Source organism: Macaca thibetana, chromosome 1 (assembly GCF_024542745.1).
Source record: "Macaca thibetana thibetana isolate TM-01 chromosome 1, ASM2454274v1, whole genome shotgun sequence".
NCBI classification, from domain to species: Eukaryota; Metazoa; Chordata; class Mammalia; order Primates; family Cercopithecidae; genus Macaca; species Macaca thibetana.
Genome location: NC_065578.1, coordinates 152820167 through 152833447, shown reverse-complemented (window position 1 = coordinate 152833447; position 13281 = coordinate 152820167). Strand labels below are relative to the sequence as shown.

Genomic DNA, 13281 nt, shown 5'->3' with positions numbered 1-13281 from the left:
ATAGTCGCCTTCTTATAATGACCACACCCATTTGCTCAGATGGAAGAAGCTGGCAAAGTAAGTGCTGTTATTATCTGGGCAAATCTTTGAGAGTTTTCTTCCTCATCCTGTGTTGTTCCACTGTGAGCTTACTGCCCTCCCTTCATTCAGTCACATACAGAAGGTACTGCCCCTTCTGCTCCCCACAAGGGTCAAGGAACTCCCAGTCCTAGGATGGAGGGTGTCTCTTGACTGATGGGGATGGCGGTAGGGGTGAGAATCATTTCAGGACCATCTGATACTGAGAGAGGAGACCCAGCCTGCTGCCCTTGGAGAGCTCTCAGCTGATGAAGAAGGCACAGCCCTGACATGAGGAAATTTACACACACACGTGCACACATAGACACATACATATATACATTTACACATGTACATATGTGCACATATATATACATGCATTTCCACCAAATATTATATATTAATATATTTTTTCTTGGAATATATAGAGAAAAGTAGTATTTGATGAGTAACACTGAGACTAAGAGAGCATAATTAGTATTCATTGACCCAAACTATGGAGTTAGTGCTGGGGAAAAGAGATTTTAAAGGGAGCAGGTGTCCGGCTCCATGTAGAGCGAGTCAGTGTGACCGAGGTGTACTCTGAGTGCTTAATATTAGCCTAGGAAAGAATAGCAGAGACTCCGCCTGCTGCCTCCCGATAGGGATTTCTTTATAACCAAAGCACAATAGCTTTACCCAGCCCACTGTAACAAGATAAACAAGTTTGATGTAACTTCCAAATCTATTTTCTATTGTAAGTTCGTTTATTGAATAAAATAGCAATTCAACATGTTTGCAAATCATGGTGCTGTTAGATGCCAACGCTGGCAGAGATTCATGTGTTTACTGTACAGCTCGCCCAGTTAGGCTCTGCTACTTAGCAGAGCAGCAATGTGGAATTCCAAACAGCTGCAAGTAGTAAGTGGAAAGCGATTTTTGCTAATCATCCAGGAGGTTATGTGGCATGGTGGAAAATGGTTCCAGACAGCAACTTGCATGTAGAGTCAGGACTTGGAAGCGGCTTCTGGATATTTGTTTTTTGGACTGATACAAAGTAAGAGCGAAGTGGTGACGTGATCTTGCACACTTGCATTTAGTATTCTCTAAATGTGAACCTGAATTTGTTTTACATTAGAAAACCCCTTTTCAACAGTTTTTGGGCCTGGTTCCCAGGATCTGAGGAAAATGCACAAAAGCAAAGATGTGGTCCACTTATGGGGGAATATGGGAAAGCTACCTCCTCACGCTTCTCCAAAGGATTTAAAAATTCTTCTGAGGATGTGTGTGGTTTTTTAAAATCTATTTTGAATGTAGAATTAACTTATATCCATTCAGCCAGAGAAAAGTTGATCTTGGTTTCTCAGTAAAAGCACATTTCAAGATATCGACGTGGAAACAGGGGCTTTGGTGGTGGTCTACCAAGAAGTATACCTAATCTGTGAGTATCCCTGCTCAAGCTGGCCACTCTAAAACTCAAGACTTCCTAGGCCTACCATCACCTTTTGCCATGTAATGATCCCCAGCCCTGCTCCTCCTTGTCCTGGCTAGAGCTTAGAATGGGCTTTGGAAGCCCAGGCTAGAGGCTGCATTTCTCTCTCATCAAGAATGGGAAGTGAAGACCCTCTGCTGCTGCTTTTTGTCTGTGGCTGGAGCACTAAGAACATGGCCTCGAAGCTGGCTTCCAGATACCCAAGCAGCCAGGATCTCTGCTAGGTCCCTTCTGTCCTGGTGTTTGGCATCCGAGGTAGCCCTAGCCTGTGTTCCAGTCACCTAGCTGGTTGCTGCCAGCTCAGTTTCCCAGGACTTGGGCCTAATCCCGGTCTCACGCCTCACATGGAGCCGGCTGGTTCCTGTTAGCATGTCAGTCTACCCCTAACGGCGAGCATCGTTGCTGCCAAGAACTCATGAAACTGGATTCCCATTTGGCCCCTTCTGATCAGACTCTTCTGGACCACTTTGCCTGCTTGGAAACAGGCGGCAGTTATGCCACGTCCCTTGGACTTGTCTGTGGCTGCTCAGGGAAGGGCTGCGTCTGGTCCATATGTTCTGATTCATGATATCCCCTCCCGGCAGCCTGTAGTGCAACTGGCTTCAATCTGGAATTCTAGGTAGTGCTAACCCCTCTTTTGGAATAGCTCCTTATAGCTATGATCTGTGCTGAACAAAATAATCTTATCAAGTGCAGAGGCTTTCAGAGAATGTTATCTACCTTTCAAAGTAAAGTTCTCAAGAACATTCTAGAAGATCACGTTTTGTTTTTTCTCCACAGCTTAGCTCAAGGCATAGGGGATTTGATAGATTTATGACAAGGACTTTTTCAAATGTATTGATCTGGCTAGCTTTGGTCCTCAGAAGAATGTTCTGCCCTGGAGCAGGCCCGTCTTATCAGACACAGCTACACAAATGGGTTAGTTCTTGCAAGTGGTCCACCGACTGACCATAGAGAAAAATAATTAGCCAAGTCTTTAGTTATGCCTCAGAGTGGACATTTTTTTTTTTTTTTTTAAAGATAGGTTCTCACTCCTGTCGCCCAGGCTGGAGTGCAGTGGCACAATCTGGGCTCACTGCAGCCTCGACCTTCCGGGATCAGGTGATTCTCCCACCTCAGCCTCCACAGGTGTGGGCCATCATGCCCAGCTAACTTTTTGTAATCCTTTTAGTAGAGATGGGGTTTTGCTATGTTCCCCAGGCTGGTCTCAACTCCTGGATTCAGGCAATCCACCCACCTCCACCCCGAAAAGTGCTGGAATTATAGGCATGAGCCACCGTGTCCGGCCTCAGAGTGTACTTTTACTGAAGCTATTTTTGGTGGGCACTGTTGGGGTCGCACTGGTTTGAAGCGAGGGTGAGCCATGTGCCAGCCTTGATAGCTGTGCGCTGCCGCAGAGACCGTTGCAGCCTCAGGATGGCCTATGCTGTGGGGAGGGCCTGCAGGACCGGGGTCTTTCTGACCTGGAGTGAATGTAGAGCATAGGTGGACCTATTTCCTGCTGCCAGATTTAAGAAGTTTGCCACAGAAAATGAGGCCTGGGCCTTTGTCAGGAAATCTGCAAGCCCAGAAGGTTCAGAAGGGCAGAAAAATAAACATGTACAAGAATCACAAACGAAAGCCATCAAGGGACTCCATGAGCCATTGAATGGCGATGGAGATGAAAGCGCAGAGTCGTGTGCAAAGCCTGTGAAGCAAATCACAGAGCCGGCACCTCGAATGAGCAGGGACATTTTCTTACATCGAAGGCTTTGTCGTCGAGTACACTGATGGCTGCTGCTCCAGTAACGGGTGGAGGAGAGCACTTGTGGGAACTGATGTTTACTGGGGGCCAGGCCATCCTTTAAATGTAGGCATTAGACTTCCTGGGTGACAGACAAACCAAAGAGCAGAAAATCATGCAGCCTGCAACACCATTGAACAAGGAGAGGCTGAAAACATCAATAAATTGGTTCCGTACACAGATAGTATGTTTACTGTAAATAGTATAACTAACTGGGTTCAAGGTGGGAAGAAGAACAGGTGGAAGACAAGTACAGGGAAAGAGGTGATGAACAAAGAGGACTTTGTGGCACCGGAGAAGCTCACTCAAAGCATGGGCATTCAGTGGATACTTGTTCCTGGTCATCCAGGGTTTATCGGGAATGAAAAAGCTGATAGATTAGCAAGAGGAGCTAAACATTCTGAAGACTAAGCAAAGTGACTTTATTACTTGGGAAAAGTTGAGCCAGTGGCTGTTTTGCTACTTTTGCTTACTGGTACAGAAAAGAGACTACAGGCTGGACCATTGCAGTGGATGAGCAGATGTGGCTTTCACACTGAATCATGGTGGCACGGTGGCATTCTGTGATACATTTTGATAAAAAGTGGTTAAATATATAATAAATTGAACATCTCTCAGATTTAAGAATTATGTGAGATTTCAGCATTATGCTTACTAGGTTTGATACTGTTCTTGCTTATTTTATTGCAATCTGTTGTAAAATGCCACAGGTTTGATTTTTTTTTTTTTTTTAGACAGAGTCTTGCTCTGTTGCCCAGGCTGAAATGTAGTGGCACAATCTCAGTTCACTGCAACCTCCACCTCGAGGATTCAAGTGATTCTCCTACCTCAGCCTCTCGAGTAGCTGGGACTACAGGCGCGTGCCACCACGCCCGACTAATTTTTGTATTTTTAGTAGAGATGGGGTTTCATCATGTTGGCCAGACTGGTCTCAAACTCCTGATCTCAAGTGATCCACCCACCTCAGCCTCCCAAAGTGCTAGGATTATAGGTGTGAGCCACTGTGCCTGGCCCACAGCTTTGATTTTGATAAGAAATCAAAAAAACATTGGTTAAAAGATGCAGGTCAGAAGTCTAGAAATATTCTGAAAAAATCCATTTACCTTCCAGTTCACAGACTTGAATCTCTTGCTTTTACAGGTGACTTGTGCATGTGGGCACATTAGAGACAGATGCAGCCCGGGGCCTGGGTGGGCTGCTCAGCAGAGAGGATGTGAGCTGGTCTTAGCCTCACATGCCTGTCTGCTGGGCAATGATATAACAGGCCAAGCCTGCACACAGGCGACCCTGGCTGCTAGGCCACTCTCTAGGAACAGACAACTTGTAAAGACCAAGATGTATAAATCAATCTTTCCAAAATTTCTTTGGCTCTTTTATTGAAAACTGTGCACACTTAAAAAAAAAGTTTGACATGATCATTGATTTAGTTTTAAACCTTTTTATCATAAAATGAAAACATACAGGAAGACAGACAGACAGACAGACACACACACACACACACACACACACACACACACACGCTGTTTTCATTGAGACTTCTGCCTAGAAGAAAATCCTTATTGATCTGTATGTTCTGAAGGCTAGTGGCATTCAAAACTGTTAGCAGCATTCAGACATTTTTTATTTATTAATGGAACATTAATTTTTAAAAACCTCCCTTATTATTATTTTTTCTTTTTTTCTTTTTTCTTTTTTTTTTTTTTTTTTTTTTTGAGACGGAGTCTCGCTCTGTTGCCCAGGCTGGAGCGCAGTGGCATAATTTTGGCTCACTGAAACCTCTGCCTCCCAGGTTCAAGCAATTCTCCTGTCTCAGCCTCCAGAGTAGCTAGGATTATAGATGTGCGCCACACCACGCCCAGCTAATTTTTGTACTTCTAGTAGCAGGGTTTCACCATGTTGGTTAGGCAAACTCCTGGTCTCATGTGATCCATCCACCTCAGCCTCCCAAAGTGCTGGGATTACAGGCGTGAGCCATGGTGCCCGGCCAAAACCTCCCTTTTAAAAAAACCAATAATAATCTGTTAATCTAAATGCATACAGAAACACAACTTATGAGTTGGCCATTTTTTTCTTGCAATGGAAAATTAGATAACAACTACTGAACAGGCTCACAAATCATAACTTGGAAATACAGTTAAAACAGAGGTACATATGATCGTTTACTACTATTTTGCTTATTTCCAATAGATAGAATCACTATAAATGTCCCACATTAACATTTGTGTTTGTTCATTTCTGGTGAGTCCAAAAGGAATAAAACAGTATTCCCAAACATTTAATATTTTAATTGTTTTGTTATTTTCAATGGGTTTTAGAAATAATCACTTACTCTGGTGTCATCCATTAGTAAAAACTTATTACTGCTTCAAATCATCTTTTGGCTAGATTGTATATAGAAATAAACGTGTAATTCATTGAAAATCTACTTGGTACATGTTGCCAGGCTTAGTCAAGGGAGCCCTAAAGCAGAGGTGTTTGAGACCTCTCCATTAAGCTATGAAGACCTTTTTGTTAGTTACAAAACTTCTCTTACTGTAGGTAAAATAGGTGAAATGGTGGCTGATGTTGAGTCTGTGGTAGAAGGCCCAGACTCTGTTGTGAGCCACTCCTCCAGTCTCAAGGGTCTCCTTAGAATACCTAGACTACTATGGAGCACAGTTTGAAAACATGGCCTATTAGATGAGGTGTAATTTCAACCTTAGTGTTTCTTGGGTACTAAAGGGGGTCACCTTAATAGTAGTAACCCATGCCAGGCACCGTGGTGGACACCTGTAATCCCAGCACTTTGGGAGGCTGAGGTGGGTGTTCTTGAGTCTAGGAGTTTGAGACCAGCCTGAGTAACATGGCAAAACCTCATCTCTACAAAAAATACAAAATTAAAAAAACATCGTAATAACCCAAGTTTTATTGACTCTTCTTACCACATACTCAACTAGGACCTTTTATTTGTTTCAACAAAGTTCCATCCAGACTTCATAGAGTATGTCTTACATGTCCTTATGAATGGTGACCATATTATTATAGTCAACACACAGATTCCTCTAGGCTCATCCTTCTTCTCTGGCCTCAGTCCCATCCAATGTTCTCTGTCCACAAAACCTCTTGAGAGTGACTCTCCATTGCCCTAGCTTCTGGCCACCACAATCAGAATTTCAACCTCCAAGCCAACTAAATCCAGAGGCCAAAGTTTCTAATCCATGAGGGCCAGAACAGCACTAGGTCCTGGCCCATCTGCCTGGCAACCTGTGTCATGCTGGTCCCTTAGGAAAGTAAGAATGATACTCTTGCCTCAGGCCTCACTGAGTCCCTCACAAAGACCAATAGTATAGCTTTAGCTCACAGCCCCTTTTCTACCAGGCTCAGACACCAAACTGAGGTGCCAGGTATGGAACAAATCCCACTTTGGCCTTTTATTTTTACCTCCAACCAGATGGCCATCAAACCTCCTCCCGTCTGTTTCTACCCCATATAGCAAACCTGCAAACTGACTATTCTTGTCCACCCACCAGTTTAGGTCCATTCTCTGACATGTTTAAATCTCAGTTTGGGCTCAAAGTGGAATTAATTCATCAGATGACATTATTCTAAAATTTGATGTCGGCTGTCTTGTTTCCCTTAGATTGACACCATTCACTTCTTTACGCTGTGGCTCTGAGCCCAGCCCTGGGGTGCTATAAGCTTAGATGGAGAGATGTGTTCAAGACATGAGGCACCTTCAGCACATGTACCAATATCTTTGGCCCTTGGAATGAATGTGTTATCCAAAGGGCAGCTACTGTCTTTACTAGATTTCCTGGAAAATTACAAAGAAAAACAAACAAACAAATAAACCACAAAAGCTATTTCCTGATTTTTCCAGCAACTCTGACTAGTTTTGAGTAGGTTGTTTTTATTATTTCTTCCTTTGGGGAACAAATTAAAGTTGTGTGTTTATTTCTGCAACATTGAGGAACACAAAGATAAAGTCTCCCAAAAGGATGATCCTCTTTCCCATTCCAGATATTTGCCAACAACCACATGAAAAGGAAAAATATGCTTGAAGACATTGCATTATGCAATAGATTTGCCTTATAATATCACTTATAATTCCGATTCTATTTTAAATTCATGTAAGGTGTGACTCCCACTCCCTTGCGCCATCCAAAGTCATTTAAAGACCTAGGAGGGCTGGGCATGGTGGCTCATGCCTGTAATTCCAACACTTTGGGAAGCCAAGTTGGATGGATTGCTTGAACCCAGGAGTTTGAGACTAGCCTGGGCAACCTGGGGACAAACCTTGTCTCTACAAAAATGATAAAATTAGCCAAGCATGGTGGCATGCACCTGTAGTCTCAGCTACTCAGGAGGCTGAGGTGTGTGAATTACTTGAGCCCAAGAGGTCAAGGCTTCTGTGAGCTGAGATTGTGCCACTGTAATCCAGCCTGGGCAACAGAATGAGACCCTGTCTCAACAAACAAACAAACAAACAAACAAAAACCCTAGATGATAAATAAATAATCATACTGATAACAGCCTCTCATATTACCAGAGAGAACACGATTCTAATAAAAGCCAGTCATGACCACACTCAACATCTGGGATGGGGAAAAACTGTTGTGTTCTTTTCCCATTGGCTCTCCTTTTGGTCATATGAAGACAGCTTTAGGGCATTTGGAAGGCCTGTCTTGAGAACTTCTCAAGGCTGGTTTTAGTTAGTGGCACTTAGAGTACAACATTTTTAGATTTTTCCAAGAGGACCATCTATAAGCAATATTTCACCTGCCAATAGCAACAGCATCTCATAACCATGATGTGCTACTGTGCTCAAAGAATGCCTCCCTCTTCAAGGTAACAAAAGAATAGAACAAAGGCAGTTGAAGGAACTGAGACATATAAATGTATTGGTTTCATACAGCTGCAGTAACGAAGTACCAAAAACTTGGTAGCTAAAAACAACAGAAATTCATTCTCTCAGTTCTGGAGTCACACGTCCAAAATCAAGGTGCTAGCAGAGTTTGTTCTTTCTGGAGGCACTGAGGGAAAAGCTGTTCCATGCCTCTCTCCTGGCTTCTGGTTGCTGCAAGCAATGCTTGGGTTCCTTGGTTTGTAGATATATCACCCCAATTTCTGTCTTCACATTGTCTTCTTCTCCATGTGCCTTCTTCCTCCCCTCTTCTCCCCTTCCTTTCCCTCCCCTCTCCTCTTCTCCCCACCCTTCCTCTCCTTTCCTTTCCTCTCTTCTTCACTCCTCTTCTTCTCTTCTCAAGACACTTGTCATTGGATATAGGCTGATCCTAAGCAAACACAATCTCATCTCAAGATCCTTCATTAATTACATCTGCAGAGATCCTTTTTAAAAATAAGGGGATTAGAGACCAGCCTGGGCAACAGGGTGAAACCCCATCTCTACAAAAAATACAAAAAATTAGCTAGGTGTGGTGGCGTGTGCCTGTAGTCCCAGCTACCCGGGAGGCTGTGGTGGGAGAATCACCTGAGCCTAGGAGGTTGAGGCTGCAGTGAGCCATGATCGTACCACTGCACTCCAGCCTGGGTGATAGAGTGAGACTCTGTCTCAAAAAAAATAAAAAAATAAATGAATAACATTTAAAAATAAATATAAAAGTATGGGCATATTCACAGATTCTGTATCTTTTTTGGGAGGGGGATGGTGGCACCATTCAACCACCATAACATGTAAAGGAAAGTCAAGTAAATCCAATTAAAAAAGGCAACAAACATGTCTATAATCCTTTAAGAACAGATAAAATGACTGTAATTACGAACTGGGGATCAAGATATTGAGTTACATAGTCTTAGTTCTGTCAGTGTTGACTCTGGGATACTGGGCAAGACCTTCTCCTTTGCAGGCCTGGTATCTGCATTTATAAAATGAGAGGATGGATTAAATTAGCTTGAAAGTATGTTCTAGCTCTGGTGTTCCATGATTCCATATGAACATCCATTCTCCTAACTAGTTCTCACATGAGCTTATGTGCACACACACATGGGTGCAAGTCATACCCCACCCTCTTACAGATCAAGCCAGCCACCTCCCAAACCCAAATGTGGTTTCCACACTGAATCTATAACCTATGCTTTCTCATGTGGGGCATCTGGGAGCTGACTTCCATTGTGTCATGTTTGACTTGGCTGGAGAAATAAATTTGGCAGTGCTTAGAAATGCCACACCTTTATATTCTGAGTTGTTCCACAATCTTCTTGGTGTCCAGGACTTCTGATCACTTTTCTTTCTTATTTTCCAATTGCGTATTTCAGCCTGTGGTCTTCAGCCTTCCCACTGCTTTTAATGCCGCAGGAGCGGCCCACGTCTCAGATGATTGTCCTGGCACTGGCAGATGACCTAAGAAGGCAATAAACAGATAAAGAAGAGAGACTTGGAAATTCCTTGGCATCACTTCTTCTGGAACTCTTGATGGTAAAATGACCACATGCCAGAAATTACACTGCAACTCTACTCCAGAAAATCTGTGTGGCATCTAATTTTGGCGGATTAACTGAGTCTTACTATCCCATACTTCATGTGAGGGCTGTGCAAGGGAAGGGTATACTCATGGAATTGTAGAATGACAGCTGGAGAAACTGTACACTTTTTTTCTATGTACAGTGTATATGCATTTTTCTAAAACCTAAGTTCCGTGAGAGTACAGAGTGTTGTTCACAGCTCTCTCCTCAGCACCTAGCCCAGGGTGTGGCAGGTAGTAGGCACTCATCAAATTTCTGATTATGAATGAAAATTAATGCAAATCAGATTCTTAGAAGAGTTCAGATCTCATGCAACATCCTCATTTCTGATTCATTTTCAGTAGCCAGAAATGTTAGTAGGCTAACACTTCAGTTTCTCTGCTAAATAATTGATGAACTAAAAAGGACTAAAAATATCAAGAGAATTCACCTGTAAGGAGGAGCTCTGCACGCCTTCCATGGTCGGCATTAAGGATAGCCCTTCAACTTACCTGCTTTGTAAATTTAGGCATTTTTAACATTGAGTTTTCTTAAACTTCTGTCTCTGCCTCCCCATTCTCCCTGCTGGGCACCTCCCCACCCCCTACTCCTGCCAGGTGCATGCACAGGAACACACACACACAAGTGGCAGAGGGTCTCATCTCTCTTTGCCACTAGCCTGGCACCTATGGAAACAAACAAGGTCCTGTGCAGCCACCTAGTGGTGTCTCCTCACCCCTGCAGTTCCACATGGCTTCTAAAGGAAATAACAGAGGGCACTGGGAGGCACTGAGATACTTTGAAGACGGCCCACTTCCTCAAGGCATCTGGGACCTCACCCAGAGGTGAGCCAGAGGGAAAAAAGGAGAGCGAGCTCAGGGCGTGCCTGGCTCCGGCCGCTGCCTCACTTCCTCGGGGGTCAGCGGCCAAAGGCGGTGGGGGTGAGGCCAGACGACCCTGCACCACCCGAAGGAAGTGATGTCATGGTCTTCTTTTCCGAGAAGCCTTTGACACGGAGGGCGGGGGCGGGGGGATAGGAATGAGTGCCAGGGTGGGACAGACAGCCCTTGTTCCATGGGAAACGTCGGGCTTTGAGAGACTTGTTTCATAAACATGCCTTGCCTCAATTTTGAACCCTCCATTTGAGTTCCTTTACAGAATTGTCCCTTGGGACTGAGAAACTGTTGTGATTGCAGAGGACACAGAAAAGGGTCAGCCAAGCAGTGATCAGAGAACAGGGGCAGGCAGAACTCAACAGCCACTAGGCAATGGGGTTTAAATGAAGAACCATAACATTGAACGAGGCTCCTGGGAGCTTAAGGACTCTGGAATCTTTCCACGGGGTCTCCAACCTTCACAGGTCCCAGGGTGCTGAGCCTAAGAAGGAGATGGAAGTAAAAGACCAGCACGATCAGACACACACCATTAGAAATACCTTTCTTCTCATTTCATACTCCACCCTGCAGTACCACTGTGAGTGCTACCATCCTGAGAGCACCTTGCCTTTGTGGATTTGACCAGTTTTCACCTGAGTAGTAATGTATCCTACGTCCACTGGAACCTTCCTTTACCCACGGACAGCTCTGTGTAAGCCTTTCTCGTCTGCCTACAACTTCTGCCTATAAATTATTAGGTTTCTCCATTTAAAATAAACGGAATTTCCCTCAAGCTTACGATCCATACTCATCCACACCCACACTCCTTGCCAGTGTCTCCAAAGAGCAGTTTATTTTGACCACTCTGTTCTGACCCCATTCCCATCTGGCTTCTGTCCTAAGCATGGTGGAAATTGCCTTTTTGGAGGTTGCTCATGACTTTCTACTTGCCAAATCCAAAGGCTTCATTAATAATAACATGTCAGTTTTGATATTTTATACAGTCACAGCTCTTGGTGTTCAAGGATGTAACTTAATTTTCTTAGAGCTGACCTCAAATCGTTAACTCAACCTCCAATGTCTGTGGCCTTCCTAATTCAAGATAAATCCAGCCTTTTCTGTTTTTTATCTTTTATTTTTTAGAGATGGAATCTTGCTCTGTCACCCAGGTGGGAGTGCAGTGGCACGATCATAGCTCACTGTAGCCTTCTGGGCACAAGGGATCCTCCTTCCTCAGCCTCCCGAGTAGGTGGGATTACAGATGCGTGCCACCACACTTGGATAATTTTTAAATTTTTTTCTGTAGAGACAGGACTCTCACTTTGTTGCCCAGACTGCTCTCAAACTCCTGGGCTCAAACAATCCTCCCACCTCAGCGTCCCAAATGCTGGGATTACAGGTGTGAGCCGCCACACCCAGTGCCCATTCTGTTTTTATTCTTATTTTAAATTTTTATTTTTATGTAACTTGTGTTAGAAATGTACCATCAGACCCATTTTTTTTGAGACAGGCTCTCGCTCTGTCGCCCATGCTAGAGTATAGTGGCTTGATCTCAGCTCACTGCAACCTCTGCTTCCTGGGCTCAAACAATTATCCCTCCTCAGCCTCCCGAGTAGCTGAGACTACAGGCACACACCACAAACCTGGCTAAGTTTTTGCATTTTCAGTAGAGACAGGGTTTCGGAATGTTGCCCAGGCTGGTCTTGAAGTCCTGGACTCAAGCAATCCACTCACCTCAGCCTCCCAAAGTGCTGGGGTTACAGGTTCGAGCCACCACACCCAGCCTCATTCTGTTTGAAAACAGAATTAAAACATAGTCTTTGAGAAGCAAATCAGAAGTTCCCTCCCCTTATTCCCCGACATTTTTTCAGTCTCTGTAGCTGCAGGGGGCATGTGACTGGGTGCAGCATTCGTGCATCATGTCGGTGTGGGGAGAAAAGCAGTGTCTGGCCCATCATGACATTCTGTCTACACCAATTTCCACTGACTAGTGACCCTTGCAACTTGATCTCATTGTCCTGAGCCAGCACTAGTTTCTGATGGCCAAGTTTCCACTGTCGCCTCCCTTTGCCTACATCCTTATGGTCCAGACTGCAGCTCCTTTGGATCCTTTTGGCTTGTCCAGGGCCTCTTCTGCATCCCTTTTGGTGGCCATAGAAACTTTTCAGATTTTTCTCCAGCCTCGCCAAGATGCGTGGGGGCTCTGAGTGGCCACCCTAAATCATGACTGCTCTGTTCTTCCAATGCCATTCTGGATGTGGAAATTCTCCCAGGAACTATGATTCTCCCTGGTGCATTCTGAGAGGAGAGACACATGTGTCCTCTGCTATGGAGAGTCTCTGGTGATGTATGAATTTCTTTGATGTGACCATAATAGAAAATGCATTTTACATCACGGCCGAGCACACGTATACATCACACATGAAACAACAGCTTCATGAAACAACATTACCATTACCTTGCAAAGAACTCTGGGATTTCCTAGTCCATTGTATTCTGTTTCTTTTAATGCTGGTTTCATCCCAATAAACCGATTTTATGATGCAAGAGGTCTCAGCCCACAGTTTAAAAAATATTGCCTTGATAGTGGGTTTACTTGGTTCAGAGGGCGGGCTCTGGGCTCCATACCAAAACTTAGGAAGCAGCTACACACT

At 44.2% G+C, this 13281-nt stretch overlaps 1 protein-coding gene and 1 pseudogene across 2 annotated transcripts in view; one reads left to right on the top strand and one right to left on the bottom strand.

The window, feature by feature from the left end:
- Positions 1-13281, bottom strand: part of LOC126948846 (cuticle collagen 2-like) — a 940772-nt gene that overhangs the window by 70419 nt on the left and 857072 nt on the right. The window lies entirely within an intron of this gene.
- LOC126948871 (ribonuclease H1-like) lies at positions 2891-3722 on the top strand (annotated as a pseudogene).